This window comes from Canis aureus, chromosome 31 (assembly GCF_053574225.1).
Source record: "Canis aureus isolate CA01 chromosome 31, VMU_Caureus_v.1.0, whole genome shotgun sequence".
NCBI classification, from domain to species: Eukaryota; Metazoa; Chordata; class Mammalia; order Carnivora; family Canidae; genus Canis; species Canis aureus.
In genome coordinates this window covers 34,144,459-34,165,357 of record NC_135641.1, presented here as the reverse complement: position 1 = coordinate 34,165,357, position 20,899 = coordinate 34,144,459, and the positions used below count along the sequence as shown (strand labels likewise).

The 20,899-nt window shown below is 33.7% G+C and overlaps 1 long non-coding RNA gene across 2 annotated transcripts in view; it reads right to left on the bottom strand.

The window, feature by feature from the left end:
* LOC144302246 (uncharacterized) overlaps positions 1-20,899 on the bottom strand; it is a 200,871-nt gene that overhangs the window by 83,306 nt on the left and 96,666 nt on the right. For both annotated transcript variants that reach the window (XR_013369080.1, XR_013369079.1), the window contains exon 2: positions 15,863-15,983. This is a non-coding gene — a long non-coding RNA (uncharacterized LOC144302246). The remainder of the gene's footprint in view (positions 1-15,862; positions 15,984-20,899) is intronic.

Here is a 20,899-nt window from a genome sequence, read left to right as displayed (position 1 = left end):
TTACAGAGTTGCACCACCCGGGTGCTTCTAGCTGATAAAAATTTTAAACTAATTGATGTTTTCTTGTAAATTTTTAGGTACTCTTATTTTTCCTTTACTTTAACCTTTCTAAAAATTGTATATAATTTGTTCCTGATGTACATGCAACAAAATAGATGTTTAAATAAACATGAGAAACAAGAAAAACTTATTTTTGTTTTGTTAATATTTGAATAGTAAAAATACATCATAGTATTAAGGATTTTAGCCACATGCTTTCCAACAGTGATATGTAAAATGAAATATACACACACAAATATATATATATGTAATCTTATATACATGCATATATTTTGATGCCTTTACTGTAGTTAAGACAAAAGCTACCATGATTTAAATGACCTATCCTCTATATGTGTTTGTTTTTTGTATATTAGAATATTTTAATAAAAAATACATGAACATTGGGACGCCTGGGTGGCTCAGCAGATGAGCGTCTGCCTTCAGCCCAGGACGTGATCCTGGAGACCCAGGATCAAGTCCCACATCGGGCTCCCTGCATGGAACCTGCTTCTCCCTGTGCCTGTGTCTCTGCCTCTCTCATGAATAAATAAATAAAATTTTTTTTAAAAAAATGAACAAACCTTGAAATCACCTTAAAATTGATAAAGTATATTAACAGATTAAATAAAGTTACTTTCTACCAAATATCACCGACATGAAGAAGTGCCATAAGAAGATGACACAGTTTAAATAACTGGGGCATAAAGATCATAGGAAGAGGAATGATGGTAAAATGAGAGTAGAGAAGAAAAATGGATGATTTATATATAATGTATGTATGTAAATCTCATATGTATAATTTGTAATACACATATAAAGTGTAATCTATAATATATAAATATACAAATTTGTATAAAATTTAAATATATAACCAAAATGTTAGGACTAGTTAAGTCTGGGTTATGGATATTAGAGTTAAGGTTGTGAGACTAAGCCCACGTGGGGCTCTGATTTCAGCACAGAGTCTGCTTCAAACTCTCTCTCTTCCTATCCCTCTCCCCCTCCCCCTGCTTGCACCCTCTCTCTAAAATAAATAAATATAATCTTCAAGAAAGAAAATATTTTTAAAAGATCCCAAAAACCAAAAACGAAATCTTAGGACTCTAATCTTGACATGAGGATCCGGGAAGGTTCTGCTCCCCACCATCCCCCAAAATCTTCTCTCAACCCAGAGAACCTCTTCAAAAAGATCACAAAGAAAGCAAACATTATTGAGTAAGCAATAAGCCAGAATATATCCTAGTGATCAAGCCAGAAAACTAAAACTGTTTCTCTGTATCTTTTCTTCTCCTTCTCCCTAGTGCCAATTACTAAACCAATTCTGTGCAAGCTTAAACAGGTGTCTCCTTTTTTTTGAAATCCCTACTGCTACCTCCTAAATTCAATAAATCGTCATCTTTGGATTAGTAAAGCAGTCTCAAAAACTGTCTCCCTACTCACCAAGCCTATTGTACATAGCTACTTTTCTGTACAAACTGGAATTATGCTTCCGAGATAAAAATAAATGTTTCTTAAATCTGTTACATTTAGTATGATTTTAAGACATCCCACATTTCTTTCTGTTCTTAAATTGTTTCTTCTACCGGGTACATGTGCTTTCTACATGTGCTTTCTTCTCTTTCTACCACTTTTCTGTTATTTTTATTGTATACTTCCTGAGCAGACCTTTATTCTGAGATTACAGGGCTTCCGTGGCCAGTGCCTCTCTAACCTCCCAGGGTTCACATGAGTTACTGCAACACCCTGCATTTATTATATCAAACTTACACTGCCTTGAAATTAACTGAACTTTGTGCTATTCACTAAAAGCTCAATGAATACAAGGAATACATTTATCCTTTGCCTGCTTCAGCCACATATTATATCCCTAGTGACTATTAGTGTCTGCCTGGAAAAACCTCATAAATATCTGTTGATTTATAGTAAATACTTAAGATAGTAAATGGTTAAACTACTATAATTAGTTTCCGAGTCTTCAATCACATTTCTGTAAGGAAAAAAATGAACTTTGGTACATGATAGTTCATTAGCCATCACTGGAAGTTAACAAAGGGAAACAAATATCTGACACATACGCTCTGAAGAACAAACTTTGATGAACAGAAGAAAGACAGCTAAAGAAAAATTAAAACCATTTAAAGAGAAGTGACTTAGCCATATGTTCAAGATCATGACATTAAATCCATGCTTTTGGAAGATAATATGCTTTTTAGGGACCCACTTTTGACCCCTACTTGGTATTTTCTTTTCACATATTGCCTACTGTTTATCTTACACTCTCTCAGATTAGTATAATGTCTCCCAAAATAGGGCATGATGGACAAAACTGGTCAAAAGGTTTGAATACTTAAAAGTAACCTTTTGGAGTAGAATGAATTTTTTTAATCTCTATTTTATGGATGAGCAAAGTGATCTTCAAAGCGATTGAAGCACAGGCCCGAGATCACATATTTAGTAGCAACAAAACTTCTGATTCAAATCCAAGGATGTATTCTAATTGCTACCACTCTTGAATCTCTACTTTTCAAAAGTAAGCATTATTACTTTTCACATTCTATAATTATATTTCATCTAGAAGCAGAAACTTTTAAAACCATGTGAATCCATCATATATTTATTTATTCTTAGCAGCTCCATTTTAAATACCCATTTTAGAATTAAAATGAATATACTATATTATCTTCTCTTTCAAAGCTATTAATGTTTAATTATGAAGATAGCTATTAGAATATTTTATATAAGTATCTCAAAATATATTGATGAAAGCTATATTAAAAATTAATTGTAAAATTAAAATTTTAAACTCTGTCTAATGTGGATGAATAAAACCTGAAGATTCTAAATGCCTAAGATGTACAATAAACATGGCATTACATATCAAAAGGAAAAATATCTCCACTTTATATCAAAATTCCCGTTAAATCAAGCATTTAAAATAAAAAATTAGAAGCCATAAAAGTATAAGAAAAAACAGGAAGTTATGTACTATATACCATATATAAGTTTTGTACGAGTAGCACATGTGTCCATTAGTACAAAAAATTCTTTCTGCTCGGAAACCATACATAGAAACAAAATACTCAATAATTTCTCCAAGGCAAAAATCATCCACTATAAATAAAGCTGAAATTAAAGTGAAAACACCGCAGGGGGAGGGGTGGAGTATTTGTAAAACTTACAGATAAATGGCTGTAATATAAAAAAGAACAACCCACTTGAAAAATATGAAAAGGGTATAAACCTACAGTTTGGAGAAAAGTAATTTAAATAGATTTTAAACAGGGACACCTGGGTGGCTCAGTGGTTGAGCATCTGCCTTTGGCTCAGGTCATGATCTCCGGGTCCTGGCATCAAGTCTCACATCAGACTCCCCAGGGGAAGCCTGCCTCTCCTTCTGCCAATGTCCCTGCCACTCCCTCTGTGTCTCTCATGAATATATAAAATCTTTAAAAAATAAAAATAAAAAATAGATTTTAAACAGGAGGATAAAGAACATATCCTATAATTAAATAAATTTACAAGACTTTATTTTTTCATTTGTCAGAATAAAGATCAAGATTAATAATATACACTATGTAATAGTGTATAGAACCAGATATTCTCCTAATTCTTTAAAAATGAGAATATAAATTGTTTGGACTCCCAAAAAGGGTATTTAGGCATTATTTATCAAGTTTAAAATGAGCATAGTTTTGTAACTGATGTAGGAATGAGTTAGGGGCAGATGGGGCTAAGCAGGGAAAGATAAGGGAAAGGCCCAGAGTCAGGCACCCAGAAATCTGTGGGCTCCCATAAACCCCAAGGACTCCGAAATGCCCAGAGTCGGGCTCCTATCCATCCCATGAAAACAGAGATAAGACAATAAAAACATAGAAAAATAATAAACTTGGCTCCCTAGCTCCAAAATGTTAGGGGGTATCCCCCTTTAATGGCTACTAATCACAGAAACTCCCCAGACCACAAAGAAATATGTCATTTAGGTGTTATCAATAGTCCCTGCTCAAACCAAGACTGCAGAGGAATCTCAAGGCCATGGGCTCCCTGGTTAGGTTCTCAATAAAAGACAGACCATAAAAGCCCTCAGGGGCAACCCTGTGGGGACCCCTCTCACTTCCGAGAGCTTTCTCTGTATCTCTTGCTTAACAAACTTCTATCACTTTGCTCACTCTCTGTTGTCCGGGAGATTCATTCTTCGGCTCCGTGAGACAGGAACCAAGCTCTCCTGTATCATCACAGTATACTCCTTTATAAGAATTTATCCTACTGCTACTGTAAACTTGCACAAAATATTGTATGTTAAGGGACATTCAATATGGCACTCTTCGTAATGAAGAAAGATTAGATTTGATGCCAACATAAGTGTATTATTAAATAATGAAGCATCGAATAAATTATAGGACTTTAATATGATGGTAGCTATGTAGCTCATTCAAAAGAATGAGACTTTTCTTTTTCCTTCCATATATAAGTGGAAAATATATCAAAGATATGCCTAAGTGGAGAAAAGAAACAAAAGAGCGCCAAAGTATGCGCACCTATGTTTAGGAATGACAATATAAATATATTCATAAATGTTGTCATATGCACGGAGTGCTTTGCATGGATACGGAACACCCCACAGGGGCATTACTATCCCAGACCTGAGCAACCGGGCCCTGTCTCAGCTCCTTTCTGCTGCTTGGGGCTAGCTCCCAGGAGGAGACTGAGAACTACATGAGCCCTGGTGCTCTTTTTCAGCTGGATATGCTCCAACCCTCTGCTCTGCGTGGGGTTGCCTTGATGGATGCCCTGAGAATGTGGGGGACTTGCTGTGTGTGCTCCTCCCTGGTCACCGGCCCCAGATCCCACATAACTAATTGTAGGATCTATGAGGCCTTTCTTTCCTAGGATCACTTTAGAATGGTTTGCCAGGATGGCGTTAAAATGATAGTTCTGATGAACTCTCCAGCAGGAGGAGGAGTTTTGGACACCAAAGGAGTCAGGAGTTGTAGACACAGGACTACTTTTAGCAGAATGCCTACACACATTTGCCGACCTTCAGACTGGAGCACCGAGTGGGTCTCTGCCCCGGGTTTCACCTGAACTCTGGAGGGAGCCACTCACAGCTGCTGGTGTCCTTTGAGGCTTTGTCTGAAGAGGAACGGATGCTCCTTGTGCTTGAAGAGGCCACTCTGCCTGCCCCATTTATGGGCTCTTGCCTATCCTTTCAGTTGCATTCAGTGGAGACAGGGATTGAATTAACATGAAAGTCCCCACATGCAACCTCTTGAGAAGTTAAAGGGAAGACCTTGTAGGATGATACCTTGTTTTGAATGTAAGCTACAAACTTCTAAATGGTAAATTTAGCATGGCTGGAAAGTGAATGATTGTTCATTGCCTGAAAATTCTGGGCAAGACTTGCATCTGTGGTCATCATCAGGAAAGCTCCCTAACAACCTCTGATAGAGTAAATGGAAGCCAGTATTCACAAATGTCACGATGGATAATGAAAAGTCATTAATGATGCAAACAGATATAAATAAATAAGAAGGAACCTCAGATGCAAGAAGTTCTATGTAGAAAAAGCTCCAAATGGCCATGCATTGTAACAGCATTGCTACATTTTTCTTTAGGTGGGATGTATAAAATTAGCCAGGAATGACCATTTGACAATAAAGAACACCAAGAAATAGCTACTGGACCTGAACAGCAAGAGATGGTGCTTAGAAAGAATCTTCATATGCATTGATTGGCAAAATCAAGTATCTAAGTTCTTCATTCATTATTCTAATTTTTTAAAAAATAAGAATGTTCCTTTTTCCCACCCCTCACTGGGGGGAAAATAGAATACCATACAAATTCCTCATCTAGCCTTTTTTTACTCAATGTCTAAATCAGAAATAATTCTTAATCACTATATACACACACTCTGATAACCATCAGTTTGTTCTCTATAGTTAAGAGTCTGTTTCTTGGGCAGCCCCAGTAGCTCAGTGGTTTAGTGCTGCCTTCAGCCCAGGGCATGATCCTGGAGACCTGGGATCAAGTCCCACGTCGGGCTCCCTGCCTGGAGCCTGCTTCTTCCTCTGTCTGTGTCTCTGCCTCTCTCTCTCTCTCTCTCTCTCTGTCTTTCATGAATAAATAAATAAAATTAAAAAAAAAAGTCTGTTTCTTGGTTTCTCTCCCTCATTTCTGTCCTTTGCTCATTTGTTTTGTTTCCTAAATTCCACATATGAATGAGAGCATATGGTATTTCTCTTTCTCTGACTGACTTATTTTGCTTAGTGTTATACTCTCTATATCTTTGTTGTAAATAGCAAGATTTCATTCTTTTTTAATGGCTGAATAATATTCCATTGTGTGCATATACCACATCCTCTTTATCCATTTATCTATGGATGGATATTTGGCCTGCTTTCATAGTCTGGCTATTGTAAATAAAGTTGCAATAAACAGGGGTACATATAGGTTTGTTTTGTTTTGTTTTGTTTCAAATTTTTGAATCATCTATTATTTTTCAGAGTGGCTGTACCAGTTTGCAGTCCTACTAACAGCACACAAAGGTTTCTCTTTCTCCACATCCTTGCCAACACTTGTTTCTTGTGGTTTTGATTTTAGCCATTTTGACAGTGTGAGGTGCTATTTCATTGTAGTTTATTTTATTTATTTATTTACTTATTATTTATTTATTTAATTTTTTCATTGTAGTTTTGATTAGCTGATGATGAATGATGTTTATCATCTTTGCATGTGTCTGTATGCCATCTGTATGTTTTCTTTGGAAAATGTCTATTCATGTTTTCTGCCCATTTTTTAATTGTATTATTTGGGTTTTTTGGTGTTGAGTTGTATCAATTCTTTATATATTTTTGATACTATTCTCTTATTAGGGCTAGTTTCCAAAATAGATTTTCCATTTGCAAAGATCTCTCATTTAGTAGGTTGCCTTTTAGTTTTGTTGATTGTTTCCTTTATTGTGCAAAAACTTTTTTATTTTGACGTAGTCCCAATGGTTTTACTTTTATTTTCCTTGCCTCAGAAGAGTTATCTTGAAAGATGTTGCTATGGTCAATGTCAGAAAAATCTTCTAGGATTTTTATGGTTTCCTGTCTCACATTTAGGTCCTCATTCATTTGGAATTTATCTGTGTATGGTGTAAGAAAGTGGTGCAGTTTCATTCTTCTGGATGTTGCTGTCCAGTTTTCCCAACACCATTTGTTGAAGAGACTGTCTTTTTCCCATTGCATAGTCATTCTTTCTTTGTCAAAGATTAAGTGACATATAATTATGGGTTTATTTCTGGGGTTTCTATTCTATTCCATTGATCCATGTGTCTATTTTTATGCCAGTTCCATACTGTTTTAATTACTACTGCATTTTAATATAACTTGAAATCTGGAATTGTGATATCTCCAGTTTTGTTTTTCTTTTTCAAAATCACTTTGGCTATTTGAGGCCTTTTGTGGTTCCATAAAACTTTTAGGAATGTTTGTTCTAATTCTGTTAAAAATGCTGTTGGTATTTTAATAAGAATTGAATTAAAGTCTATAGATTGCTTAATCAATAAATCATTATTACCTCACATGGACCTATGCATTTTGAGATATTTTGAAGACATATTCAATAAAAAAATATTTTCCCCACATATCCTAGAGGTTGCACTAAGCATAGGAATAGGACAGAGTGGTAGAGTAAAAATGGCAAACTTCCCTTACCTCTCTATCTTTTGTACATTTTGTTTTTTTTCTCATGTAGAGGTATTTCTTATTCAAAAATAAACATCTATTTATATTAATAAATACACTGAAAAATATTTTGGTTGCATAAATTAATATGTCTGTGTACATATGTATACACACAGTTTTGAATAACTGTTGACAATTTTCTGAAAAAATATAAATCATCAAGGTTGATAAAAAAAGAGAATACATAAATAGACCAGTGAATCAAATAAATTGGAGCAGTGTGTAATAAATCTCACTGTATCTGAAAACCTCTCAAAATGTTGAGACTTGATATTTGTACAATTAATCAACCTTTAGGTGAATCTATAACCACTTTTATGTTAAAAATATTTGATAATAAATTTGGCCCACTCATATTTTAAAGCTAGTATGATTTGAAATAATACCAAAAGAAGAGAAAAAAAAAAAAAAAAACAGCCAAGAGAACGAAAGTTATGTGTGAAGGTTTCTGTGAACACAGACGCACCTATCATAAATAGTGACTAAAAAGTAGATAAATAGCAGTAACACATTTAATAATAATAATATGAAATAACAATATGCGGTGACTATGTAGGATTTATTTACCAGGATGTAAAGATGATCCATATTAGCCTACTAAAATGGGGAATGAGAGAAGGCCATTTCCAAAGATGCAAACATAATTCAATAAGTGGATATGAGTATAGAAAATATCCTGTTTAGGGACACCTGGGTGGCTCAGTTGGTTAAGCATCTGCCTTTGGCTCAGGTCATGATCCCAGAATGCTGGGATTGAGTCCCAAATCAGGCCCCCTGCTCAGCAGGAAGTCTGCTTCTCCCTCTACCCCTCTCCAGTGCTCTGATCTCTCCCTCTCATTCTCTTTCTCTCTCAAACAAATAAATAAAAAATAATAAAATATGTTGTTTAATGAATTTGGACATAATCCAAAATGTGAAATAATAAGTTTTGTTCTTGCTTTATAATGTCAAACATTTAGAATTTGACTACAGTAAAACAGTAAAATTATTTAATGGTAATATTTGCCTTCAACTTTGTGTTTAGTTAGCCATAAGCATTTATAAGAGAAAGTATGTGTATATACATAATATAAACACAAACACAACAGAGATTAGAGTGATAGAAATGTATAAAAATTAAACCATTCTATGCATGCAATTTTCAATTATTATTATTATTTTAATATTAATCCATTCTAGAGTCTTAACATACCTGTCCTAGTCATGGCTATAAAATCTAAAGCCTTATTTTAACATTTCTCCTAGACTGAATATGTACTCTATTGCAATGATATACCATGTACACCAGCCTGATATTTCAGGGAAGAACCAGAAATTATCTTCCCTCTAGATTAGTGCTATAGGTTTCATGATATAATCTTCAAGATAGCGTACATAAAGTACGGTTGTTAAGCATATAAACTTCCATTTCAGAGAAGCATGGCTTCAAATACTATCTTAGGATATTATTTATCCTCTCTAAATATGATTTTTCTTGTGTATAAAATGGTGAGTACATATGCAACATAAATGTGATGGGATTATTAGCAAGAATAATGCATCTCAAGTGCTCATACATAACAAGTGTTAAATATATGCAGCATTTTAATATTAGGAATTCGGTCACCTGGGTGGCTTAGTTGGTTAAGTAGCCGATTCTTGATTTTGACTCAGTTCATGATATCAGGATTCTAGGATGGAGCCCTACACACTCAGCAGGGACTCTGCTTGAGATTCTGTCTTTTTCTCTTTGCCCCTCCCCCTACTGGCTTTCTCTCTCTCTCCCCCTTTATCTCAACTAAATACATCTTAAAAAGATGTATAATGAATTATTTTATAGCCCTCAAAATGCTTTCATTAGAAATTGAGATTTTTAAGGCAACTTCGAAGTACTCAAATCAAGATGAGATCTTTGCTCTGGTTCATTTTAAGTGTGTGATCCTTCTTTTCAATGAGACCAGGGTTGGGCCAAATAGGATTCCAAGATCCAAATAGGATTCCAGGCCAAATAGGATTTAGTACTTTGTTGTACTACCAGAGGGTACAGTAGTAGAACAAAGTACCAAAATTATGGAATTATTTTTCCTGGTGATTCCCCAAAAAGAGAAATGTGGAAAACACCAAATGTTAGGTAGTAACTATATCAAAAGGACCAAAAGAGGTCACAACTAAGTGGGGTGAGAAATAAAGAGAAACAGTATAAATTATGCAAGAATCAAAACCACCACCACCAATTAGTCTGTAAGACATCCAGCTGTTACTACAAATATCTCGTTTTCCTGGATTAACTCTTTCTATGGACACTTCTATTTATAAGATGTTTTTAAAAAAGAACATACAGTTGTTTTTTTCCTTAGATCCTTAAGAGTTTCTAAAGCAAATAATCTTCGCAAAAGTTCCTACTTCTGTTTCATCTTCAGCATATCTTTTCTAATTTTTAATTTTTCTCTTTAAGTTTGGTACATTTTCCAACAATCTTTAATTAGTAAACTCATTTTACTTCATTTGATTTGGTGTAACCCAGCAAATGAACTTTGTTGTTACTGTTTTTAAAGAAGCAAAATTTTTAAAAATTATTTTTAAATATGTAATGTTTTCCCATCATGGTTTAAGTAGAGCAATAGTTAGATTTATTTAGAGTAATAATCTACACTTAAAGTAATTTTTTTCGGGATGCCTGGGTGGCTCAGCAGTTGACCATCTGCCTTTGGCTCAGGGCGTGATCCCGAGGTCCTGGGATAGAATTCTGCTATCGGGCTCCCAGCATGGAGCCTGCTTCTCCCTCTGCCTGTGTCTCTGCCTTTCATGAATAAATAAATAAAATCTTTAAAAAAATAAAATATTTTTGTCAACTTGACAGAGAAGAATATGGTAGCTAAAGCTGTTTTACTAAGATAGAATTTATCAGTAAAATGAACCATACAGATCAATTCAATGAATATTAATTAATAATATTATTGAAAATTAGAATATTAATTAATCAAATAATGTTTGCAAAAAAACTTTGCCAGTTTAGAAATAGGTCATAATTACCATTAATTATGATAATATTAGTACTCCTTATACTTAGCTCTTTATATTGGTTTCTAGGATTCCATAATTACTTTTTCCTGAAAGAAAAGAATGATTTTTAATTTTTGAGATATGATTCATTCAGCAACTTCTTCAGTAACTCTAGAGAAGAAGAAATCAATAAGCCAGTTAGTTAATTGTACAAAATGACTCCTCATGGAAATTTTTTTTAGATTTCTCAACTAGAGAATAATTGTGCTGCATATTGAGTATTGATAGTTTTATTGGTGCTATAATTAACCAATATTTTAATCTTTTTTGATGAGGCATAGGGAGAGTACAGCCTGTTACCTTGTTAATTGAGATCAATGTTCTGGAAACAGTGAGAACTAATAGGCACATTCATACTCTTTTCCCCATATCCTGCAATATCAAGACTAACAACATGTCAAAATGCAATGTCAATAAAATCAGAGAAAAAAAACATATGAAAAAGCAAATAACAATACTGAAGAAATAACGAAAACTAACAATCATAGAAACTATCCATAAATATTTCTTTGAAATAAAATAAAAATATCATCTATCACCTCAAATGTAACAATAGTGAAATGTGTTTTGATCACCCCTAATGTTATGGGGAAAGCACTGGCAAAGATTAAAACATGTATTTTCAAGAAGCCTCAGCCTTTGTAATGCTGAGAACATGTACAATCCCCTGAAACTAAATTTTAGATGTTAAGATAGCAAACCCATTACAATAGATAGCAGTTATATAATAATATTTCTATGCTTTCACTAACTTGAAAATTCCTTTGCTCACCTGCTATTCTGACATCCAGTTATTATTTTTCCCCACTCTCACCTCTGCACTCCCAATCTTCATTCCTACATTAAAATAGGTACCAAATCCTTTCTCTCAAATCTTTCCGCTTCTTCCTATCTCCCTAGCTAATACCTAGATTCTGGCCACTATAACCCCTCATACTGTAAATGAATTTCTGTATCAAACTCTTAATCCACGTCTAGTAGTCCAATCTAACAACATTCAATTCATTCTCCACACTGCAGCTGGGATACTCTTTCTAAAATACAAATATGATAATATCAGTACTGCTTAAAAATCAGTGTACATTTCAGTACCATTGCTTCTTAGGTAAGTTCTAAAGCATTTTAAAATAGCCCAAGAATCTTACAATCTGATCCCAACTGATATATAGAACTGCTTCACCTCCCACAGACACCCTCTGCTCTTAATTTTCCAAATGCACGATGTTTAGGGACCATATTCTTTTTTTTCTCCAAGCCTTTCTTTCTTTTCCATGTCCTATTCTTTCCCCCTTTCTGTACTTAACTAGACACAATTAATTCAATTTTTACTTTTTAGCCAGCTTGTTCTGACCTTTTGAGAACTTAGAACTATATGTTCCTGTCTGATCTCAGTTTCATTCCTTTCCCAGCACTTTTCCATAGAATCGTGTACTAAGATTCGAGTATACTGATGTTAGTTAGAGATTCTGTTGTCTTATTTGTTTTGTTACAAAATTTGTTTTTCTTTTGGTTTTCTTTGGCTTCTGATGTTTTTTTTTTTTTTTTCATTTTTTTATGTCTTCACTGGACCAAGTTCAGAACTTTGAATTTAGTCAGAATTCAATAAATATTTATTGCATAAAGCCAGAGCAATTGCAAGCTCCTCAACGATAAACCATGTGCAAGGAAGGAGGATGATATAACCCTCAATTCACACTGCATTGTTGTTGGATGAGTCTATATATTTTTCTTCTCAAAATTCCTAAAATTCTCTCCTAAATTTATTGCAAATGTATCTAAATAAACAGCTCTTCTTCTAAATGATGCAGTAAAGGGATGCTAGGGTCAATAGAGGATAACTGATCTGTTTCCATTTCAGCTATTCAGATCATACTGATGGTGTTTAAAGAGGTACTAGGTCCTACATTCAAGAGCCCTCCAATTTCTTAACACCTCTCAAGCAAAAAGGTGATTTCAAAAAAGCAATTTCAGTAAACACTCTTCCAACAAATATTCGTTTTATGGGAGATTTTAAAATTTTTATTTTGCTTTATTTTAAGTAGCTCCTCTGTGGTTAATAGGTTGACATTCAATATATACATAATGAGATTTAATTTTCTTCACAGTGAGAAATATATATTTTTTAAATTTCTGGTCTACAACCTCAGTTTGATTTTTGAGGCTATTTGACAATTTCTTTTTTTTTAAGATTTTATTTATTTATTCATGAGAGACACAGAGAGAGAGAGAGAGAGAGAGAGAGAGAGAGAGGAGAGAGGGGCAGAGACACAGGCAGAGGGAGAAGCAGGCTCCATGCAGGAAGCCTGATGTGGGACTCGATCCGGGGTCTCAAGGATCACGACCTGGGCTGAAGGCAGGCGCTAAAACACTGAGCCACCCAGGCATTCCTGACAATTTCTTTTTTATTCTTGGTAAACTCCTTAGTCATATTTCTAAAAAACAAATCATTCTAGTCAGGGGTTCAACCCATCCTTACAGCATTCATTTTCAAGGCAAAAAAGAAAAAACAAAACAGACTTCTACTTCAGGTAACACCTAAGCTTATCAAATCTGAGTGATTCAGCATCTCAATTACCCACTCCACCCCTCAAATTCAAATTTATATAAATTAGTCCTTGTTTTAATCTTTTTTAGTCTCAGAGAAGGAGAGTTACTTGTCCTAATCAAATGCAATCCCTCTACATCGATCTCAATTCTTTCCCCACTGCCTTTCCTCTGGACCTTGCCCTGTCAGTCATCATGTGTCATATCTATATTGTCAGCTTCCCTTCTCTACCGCTCCTTTGCCTTCACTTGTAACAGGCTTATATTTTGTTCTTTGGGTTCTCTTTGTTCTCATCTGGAAATTAGTGTTCTCCAAACTTATTCAGGTTGCTTGCTGTCAGAATTTAGTTCCTCCCTGCCTGTTGGTCAAGGCTACTCTCAGCTTCTTGAGACTACAATTCTTGTCATTAACTCTATCTTCAAGGCCATAAATGAAGAATTTCTTTTGCGTTGAGTCACGCATCATATGCTGGTCACCTCTCCAGAAATAGCCTAGTCTCTTTAAGGCCTTATCCAGTTAGGTTAGTTCCACTGAGAACACTTTCTCTAATCTTAAAGTCAGCTGGGTTAGGACCCTAATACTTTAGTTACATGTGCAAAATCCCCTCACTGCAGCATGTTAGTATTTGAGTAACTGGAAGAAGGTATGTCTATACCAAGGATGGGGAATCTTGGGGGTTATCTTAGGATTCAGCCTACCATACTCATTTTTACACTTCTTCCATTTTGTTCTTACTTATCTATTTGCTTTACATGTTTTGCTATATAGTGTATGGATTATTGCCTAGTATTTTTGAGTTTGTCTTTTTGCCTCCTTTCAGCAATAGGAATGCTATATTTCCTTCTTAGCAAAAACGATGATGGCTATAAAGTATTTACTTGATTTAGCTCCATTGAGGCTTATTTTTTGGTCTACATTTGTCAGGTTTGTGTGTATAAGTTATAAAGAAGATGTTTACATGTTTTTACCTTTTATTCTGTCTCCAGTTTTAAAAATAGCCTTTTATCTAATAATATTTTATGAAATAGTACACTGTTATTGGTAATTAAACACTCTAAAAGATATATAAATGAGTTTTACAATTTATTTATTTATTATTATTAAGCTTATATCATTATTAACTGAGAACATTTTGAATGCCTGATAAAGTATATTTCTACTAAGGAATTGAGATGTGCCTATCACTGTGGACATTCTCATCTCTGACTCTAATACTACAGTTAACTGCTCTCAGTCTTAAAGTGCTGAGATATTAGAGGAACATCACAAACCAAATAAATGGAAAGACATTTTAATAGTCCTTGTCCCTGGCAAGGTCTATCGTCTTGATGTAAGATTGGCCTTATCCTGCTGTGAGAGACATAGAAGATCTTTCTTTAGGTTCAATGGTGGTTCAGTGGCCCGCTGTGATTTCCTCCAAGTCAATAGTTGTCATCCAGTCTGTTGACTATCATTTGAGATAATAAATCTTGATCTTCGCCATAGTAGAAGTCAATATCCACTTAAGTTAAGAAAATCACAGTGTTTTCTTTTATTGTAAAACAGGAATTGCCTAGACCTGGCTTGACCTAATCAACTAATCTATTTCCTGTGGTGAAACCCATTCTAACATGTCTTGATTGGGTGAAAAGTGTACTATAGACAGTCACTAAAATGTCAAGATGCTGTGATGTACCTTTCAAAATACTGTTTGCAATTTAGATGTGGAAATTCTTGCAATGAAAGTTACAAACTCAGATTTACTGGCTTTACTATTGTCTATCAACTTGTGTGAAGCAAAGTATTTATTTATTTGCTAGTATTTTAATTTACCTTTAAAATATAATTGTACTTATATTTAACTTCTAATAATTCTTCACTCTTTATTTACTATTTTGCCATGAGCATAATATTTAAAACCTAACCTTTCTGAGAAACAATTTCTTCATCTGCAAATTAGTACTAATTATACTGTTACTGTGGAAATTAAATATATTATTTCTAAATAATTTTTGGCATAGAATTCCATAGAAGGCATATCATAAAAATAGGTATTTGTTTTTATCTGGCTTAAATTCCTCATTGACTTACTGTGTACAAATAGAGTTGAGACAGGTAGTGTCCCTTCCAGATAAACCAATAATGAATTTCTCATATCAGAGTATTTTCTGGATATCCATCATCTCATTAATCACTAATTCCAAACTAGCCAAGGAGTGACTGATAATTTTTTTCTTTTGTTTAAGTTATCTAATTTCAGACAACATTGTATGTTCTGGCCATATATTTTTTTTTATTTCTTTAATTGTTGTAATATATTGAAACTTTTACTCTGCCCTGGGGCATCACTACCCTCATCTTCCATTTCATACATTTAGCCAGAGCAATATTTCAAAACCACAATAATCTAGGTTTTCTAGGTTTTCATAATCTAAGTTTTCAAGGGTGGCTGCAGAAATCCATTAGCTCTCCACACACAAAATACACACATATAGAGCAAAGATGATAAGTCAAACTACTCATAGCTTACACTTATGTTGATAGTAGGAAAATAGTCCAAAGACCATTCATGGATTAGGTGGAAACTTCATAGGAAATAGGAGGATTTGCTGAGCATGATATTTTGAGTGTTGAGATCCATATTAAATTATCTGCAGAACAAGAGTACAACGTAAATATTTGGAATAGATATAGTATGTAGAGGTTCAGATATTGACAATTAGGGAATCAAAAGAAAGGAACTGAGTTTGAAATGTAGGAAAGGCATTACCTCCAGAAAATTGGGTTTACTTGAATAGGGAAAGTGTCCTTTGTAGGTGTGATGGCAAAAGAAAAGAAGGAAACAAAGCTGAGAATGAAGAATCAGGCAGAAACAAAATTTAAAAATATAATAAAAAATCAGAAAATATACAAATTCAATTCTTCAAAATGGCACAGTTGATTAAAGAACCCGTACTTCACTTTGCCAACAAAAGAGAGCACACTTAAATCAAGAAATACAATTAGCAATCCTACTAAGAATCTTATTACTGTTAGTTCAGAGAATAATGTCTCCGTTATTTTTCAGTCACATCTTTATTTCTTTCATGGACCAAGATGTTCCATGCTAATCTTGTATTTTTCCTGCCCAAGTCCAGGAGTTAGCCACTTCTCTTGGGTTAAAAATTATCCCTAAAGAGCAACCAAGAGCAAACGAAAACTGAAACAATATTATTGCAATCTAAATTACATCTCTTTAAACAGCCATTTATACCTAGGCAAAAATACCTCAAACTGGAAATTCAAAAACTTTAAAAAGATATGTACAAAACAAAACAAAACAAAACTTAATGTGAGTTAAATAAATTAAAAAATTTAAAAGAACAAAATAAAATCAGAAATAAATGGTGAATTTCAGGTTTCTTAAGAGAAAACAGATCAGACTAAAATTATAAAAATAAAAAATGTAAAAATAATTAAAACAAGAATAAAAAGTGAAAGATGTCATACAGAAAATGATAGATAACGCAAGCTAAAATATCTAGTATATGTATAATTGGAGTATCTGATAAAAATATGTTTTTAAAAATTACTGCTTATCTCAAAATTGGCCCAGATGATCAACTGTCAGGCCTATACTAGCTGAATTATTAGATGTTAAAGATAAAGATGAAATTCTTTGATCTTAGGCTCCAGGTAAAATATATTGTATAATGAAGAACAGAATATCCTGTTTATCCTCAGTTTCCTCTTCCACAAGACATAAGTGGATAAATATTTTTATGAAACTCAATGAAAGGAAACAAAAGCAAAAATAAACTATTGGGATTTTATCAAGATAAAAAACTTCTGTACAGTGAACAATCAACAAAACTAAAAGGCAGCCTACAGGATAGGAGAATATATTTGCAAATTACATAACTGGTAAAGGGTTAGTATAAAAAATCTATGAAGAATTTAGCAAAACCAACTTAGTCAACACCAAAAAAATCAAATAATCTAGTTAAGGAATGGGAAGAAGACATGAATATACATTTTTCAAAGAAGACATCCAGATGGCTAATAGACACAGGAAAAGATACTCAACATTTCTCACCATCAGGGAAAAAGAAATCAAAACAGCAATGAGATACCATCTCACACCTGTCAGAATGACTAAACTTAACTAACATAGGAAATGACAGATATTGTTTCACACTGTTGGGAATGCAAACTGGTGTAGCTACCCTGGAAAACAGTATGAAGTTTCCTCAAAAAGTTAAAAATAGAACAACATGGAAACAAAGATGTAAAATTATTGTGTAAATGCTATGATGCTATGACATATTAGAATATAAAATTCCACTAAAAATTAAGAAAATGAGAGAGAAAAAAGGAAAAATGGAAAAGAGTTAGACTAATGTAGAAGTACTAAATTAAATTCAAAATATATCATTTAATACTGACAAAAGATTTGAAGTTTAAGAAAAGTAAAAGAGGACTAGAACTTTGTAATAGGTATTATTATAAATATAACTAGTAGATAAAAAACCTTCCTAAATACCAAAGCAAAATTTAAAATAATATTAACAAAAGACATAGAGAAAGAATAAATATAAGCTTAGTAAATGAAGCATAAGCCATATAAAAATATAAGAGAATAGGAACCAATCATTCTCGTGTTATTAATACATATATACAATACATAAATGGATTTGATTCTCCTATTAAATGAAAACAATAAAATTACATAGTAAAATCCAATTGTTTTCTGTAAAAAGTTTTGGAGGGATGATTCATACAAGATTAAGAATAAATGGTAAGCAATGTAAACAATAAAAAAGAAGGGACTGTGATCTGTTATTTAGTTTGAATTCAAATTAAAAAGAAGCTAGCTGAACAAAGATGGGGGCTTCATTATACTAATGGTTTTATTTGATAATAAAAACATAACAATTAAGAACTCTGTGTAGTGGGCACCTAGGTGGCTTCTGCCTTTGGCTCAGCTCATGATCCCTGAGACCAAGTCTCACTCATTTCTCCCTCTGCTTATGTCTATGCCTCTCTCTGTGTCTCTCATGAATACAAAATAAAATCTTAAAAGATAATAAAATCAAAAGAAATCTGAGTAGCAAATAAATTAATAATATCCATAAATCAGAATTTTTTTAAATGTAAGGAGAAATGGACAAAATTATAAATAATTGAAAAATTCAACTCATAATTCTAAATACAAGTTATATTAATTAGATGAAGAAAAACAAATCTATAAAAGACCTAACAATATAAATAATAAATTTTATAGATAATGAAGATTACAGCTTCTTTTTAAAAACATGTGGAATAGCTAAAATATTTTGTCATATAAGCCACATGTAAAAATATAAATTAATTTGGCAAAATAATATGAACAACCACCTTTAATCACCATGCAATAAAACTAAAAATTAATTGCCATATTGAAAAAAGTAGTCTTTCTATTTGAAAACTAATATAAAACATATACATATATACTTATTTACATATAAATTATTTATATATGGCTTTTAAAATTTTTCTTGAGTGATAGGGATATACACTGATAAATTATAGAATTTCTAAAAACAAAGATAATGAAAACACTGTATAGCAATATCGTTGGGACATAGTTAAGACAATGATCAGACAATAATACATAGCTATTTCTTAGATTGAACCATGGTCAACAATTATTTTTCACCCCTCCTGTGTCCATGCCCTTTGCCATGTAACTTTATGATGCCTTCTCACTTTAGGAGAATCAATTCATTCTACCTCGGAAGACTGGGCTTGATTTTATGACTTGTTTTTGATATTGAGATCATAGCTTTTTTTTTTAAATTTTTTTATTTATTTATGATAGTCACAGAGAGAGAAATAGAGAGAGGCAGAGACATAGGCAGAGGGAGAAGCAGGCTCCATACACAGGGAGCCCGATGTGGGATTCAATCCCGAGTCTCCAGGATCACGCCCTGGGCCAAAGGCAGGCGCCAAACCGCTGCGCCACCCAGGGATCCCGAGATCATAGCTTATATAATGCAAGAAGCTTAGAAAGCACATGCAAATGTGGGCTTCCTCTCTTTTTTTGCTTTTATCATTGTCATAGATCATTCTTAGACTAGCTTGGGTGAGGCAGAGAAATGCGTGGAAAAAGAGTCAACCAAGTTGGACCAATTAGCCTAAGGCCCCCTGAAGATATGGCTGACTCCAGAGCTCGGAAAGGAATAATACAAGATAAGCCTGGAACATCTTGTTTACCAGAAAGTAAAGAAACTATAAAAAATGATGGAGACATGCATTATGTTAGACTTGGCTTATACTGACTTGTGAGAGTAGGTTATAGGTATCTTCCCAATTTTATTTATAGGCCACTTATAATGGGAGACTGTAAATCTGTCTTTCCAAGCTCATGTTTAGTGACGGTAGGTTAAAATTATCAATGGTAGGAATATTTACACCATTAAAATCAGCAAATATTTTAAATAAAGCCCCTCCCACCCTCTTTTTAGAGCCAATGTATAAGCATAGCACTAAAGGTTTCTCAAAATGGCACACCACCCATTTTGATGGATCTCCTAGTGAATAAATCTGAACTATTATCAAAACTAAAAAATGATCATAACACATTAAAGCTAATTTAATAAAATGTGAAGTCATGAGTCCATAAATGCATAGGTTAGTAGATAATTAGAGGATAAAGGAAACCTCATCCTTTGAGTGGGATGCCAAAGAAAAGTACAATGAAAGACATAGTAAATCACTACTTGGAATCCTTAATTAAAAAAATTGATTCAGCAAGGGCCATCAATGGATGCAGTAACAAGTGGATGAAAGCTTGATGGAAAACAACATAATTTATAAAGCCGCAAGGTAGTCCCACAAGTTACTTATAAGTCATAAAGGAAAAAGCAGTATAGTGGAGAAGCATATAATCAAAGTGAGTACCACTAGTTGTGGGAAAGAACAGCATCACATGACCCTAGATAGGTGCACTGAGAAGAATACAGAATGGCATCTGTGGAACTGCATCAGACCACCCAAAACTGAGCTTTATTCTACAATTATTTTTTTTTAAAGATTTTATTTGCTTATTTTAGAAAGAGTACATACACATGAGCAGAAGGAGGGGTGGAGGGAGTGGGAGAGGAAAAAAATCCCAAGGGGACTGCATTCAGAGTCTGATGTTGGGCTCAATCCGAACACCCTGAGATCATGACCCCAGCTGAAATCAAGACTCTAAAATTGAACTAAATGAACCACCCAGGAGCCCTGCAGTCTTACATTCTTAAAAAAATGTCAGTATCAGGGTTATATTGGTAGGTTCCTATAAGCAAGTTCATGAAAGACAAACACATTAAACTACAGCAATATGTCAACTAAATGTAATATGCGATCCCAAGATAAAAAAATCATAGATTTTTTTTTTAAAGATCGCTATTGGTACATATGGTGAAATCTGATTAAGTTCTGTAAATTAGATAATAGTAATGCATCAGATCAGGAAATTTTTATCAGTTGGCCACAGTTACATAAGAGAATCTGTTTTCTTGAAATGCACTGAAGTTTGAGGGCCATCATCTTTGTAACTTGT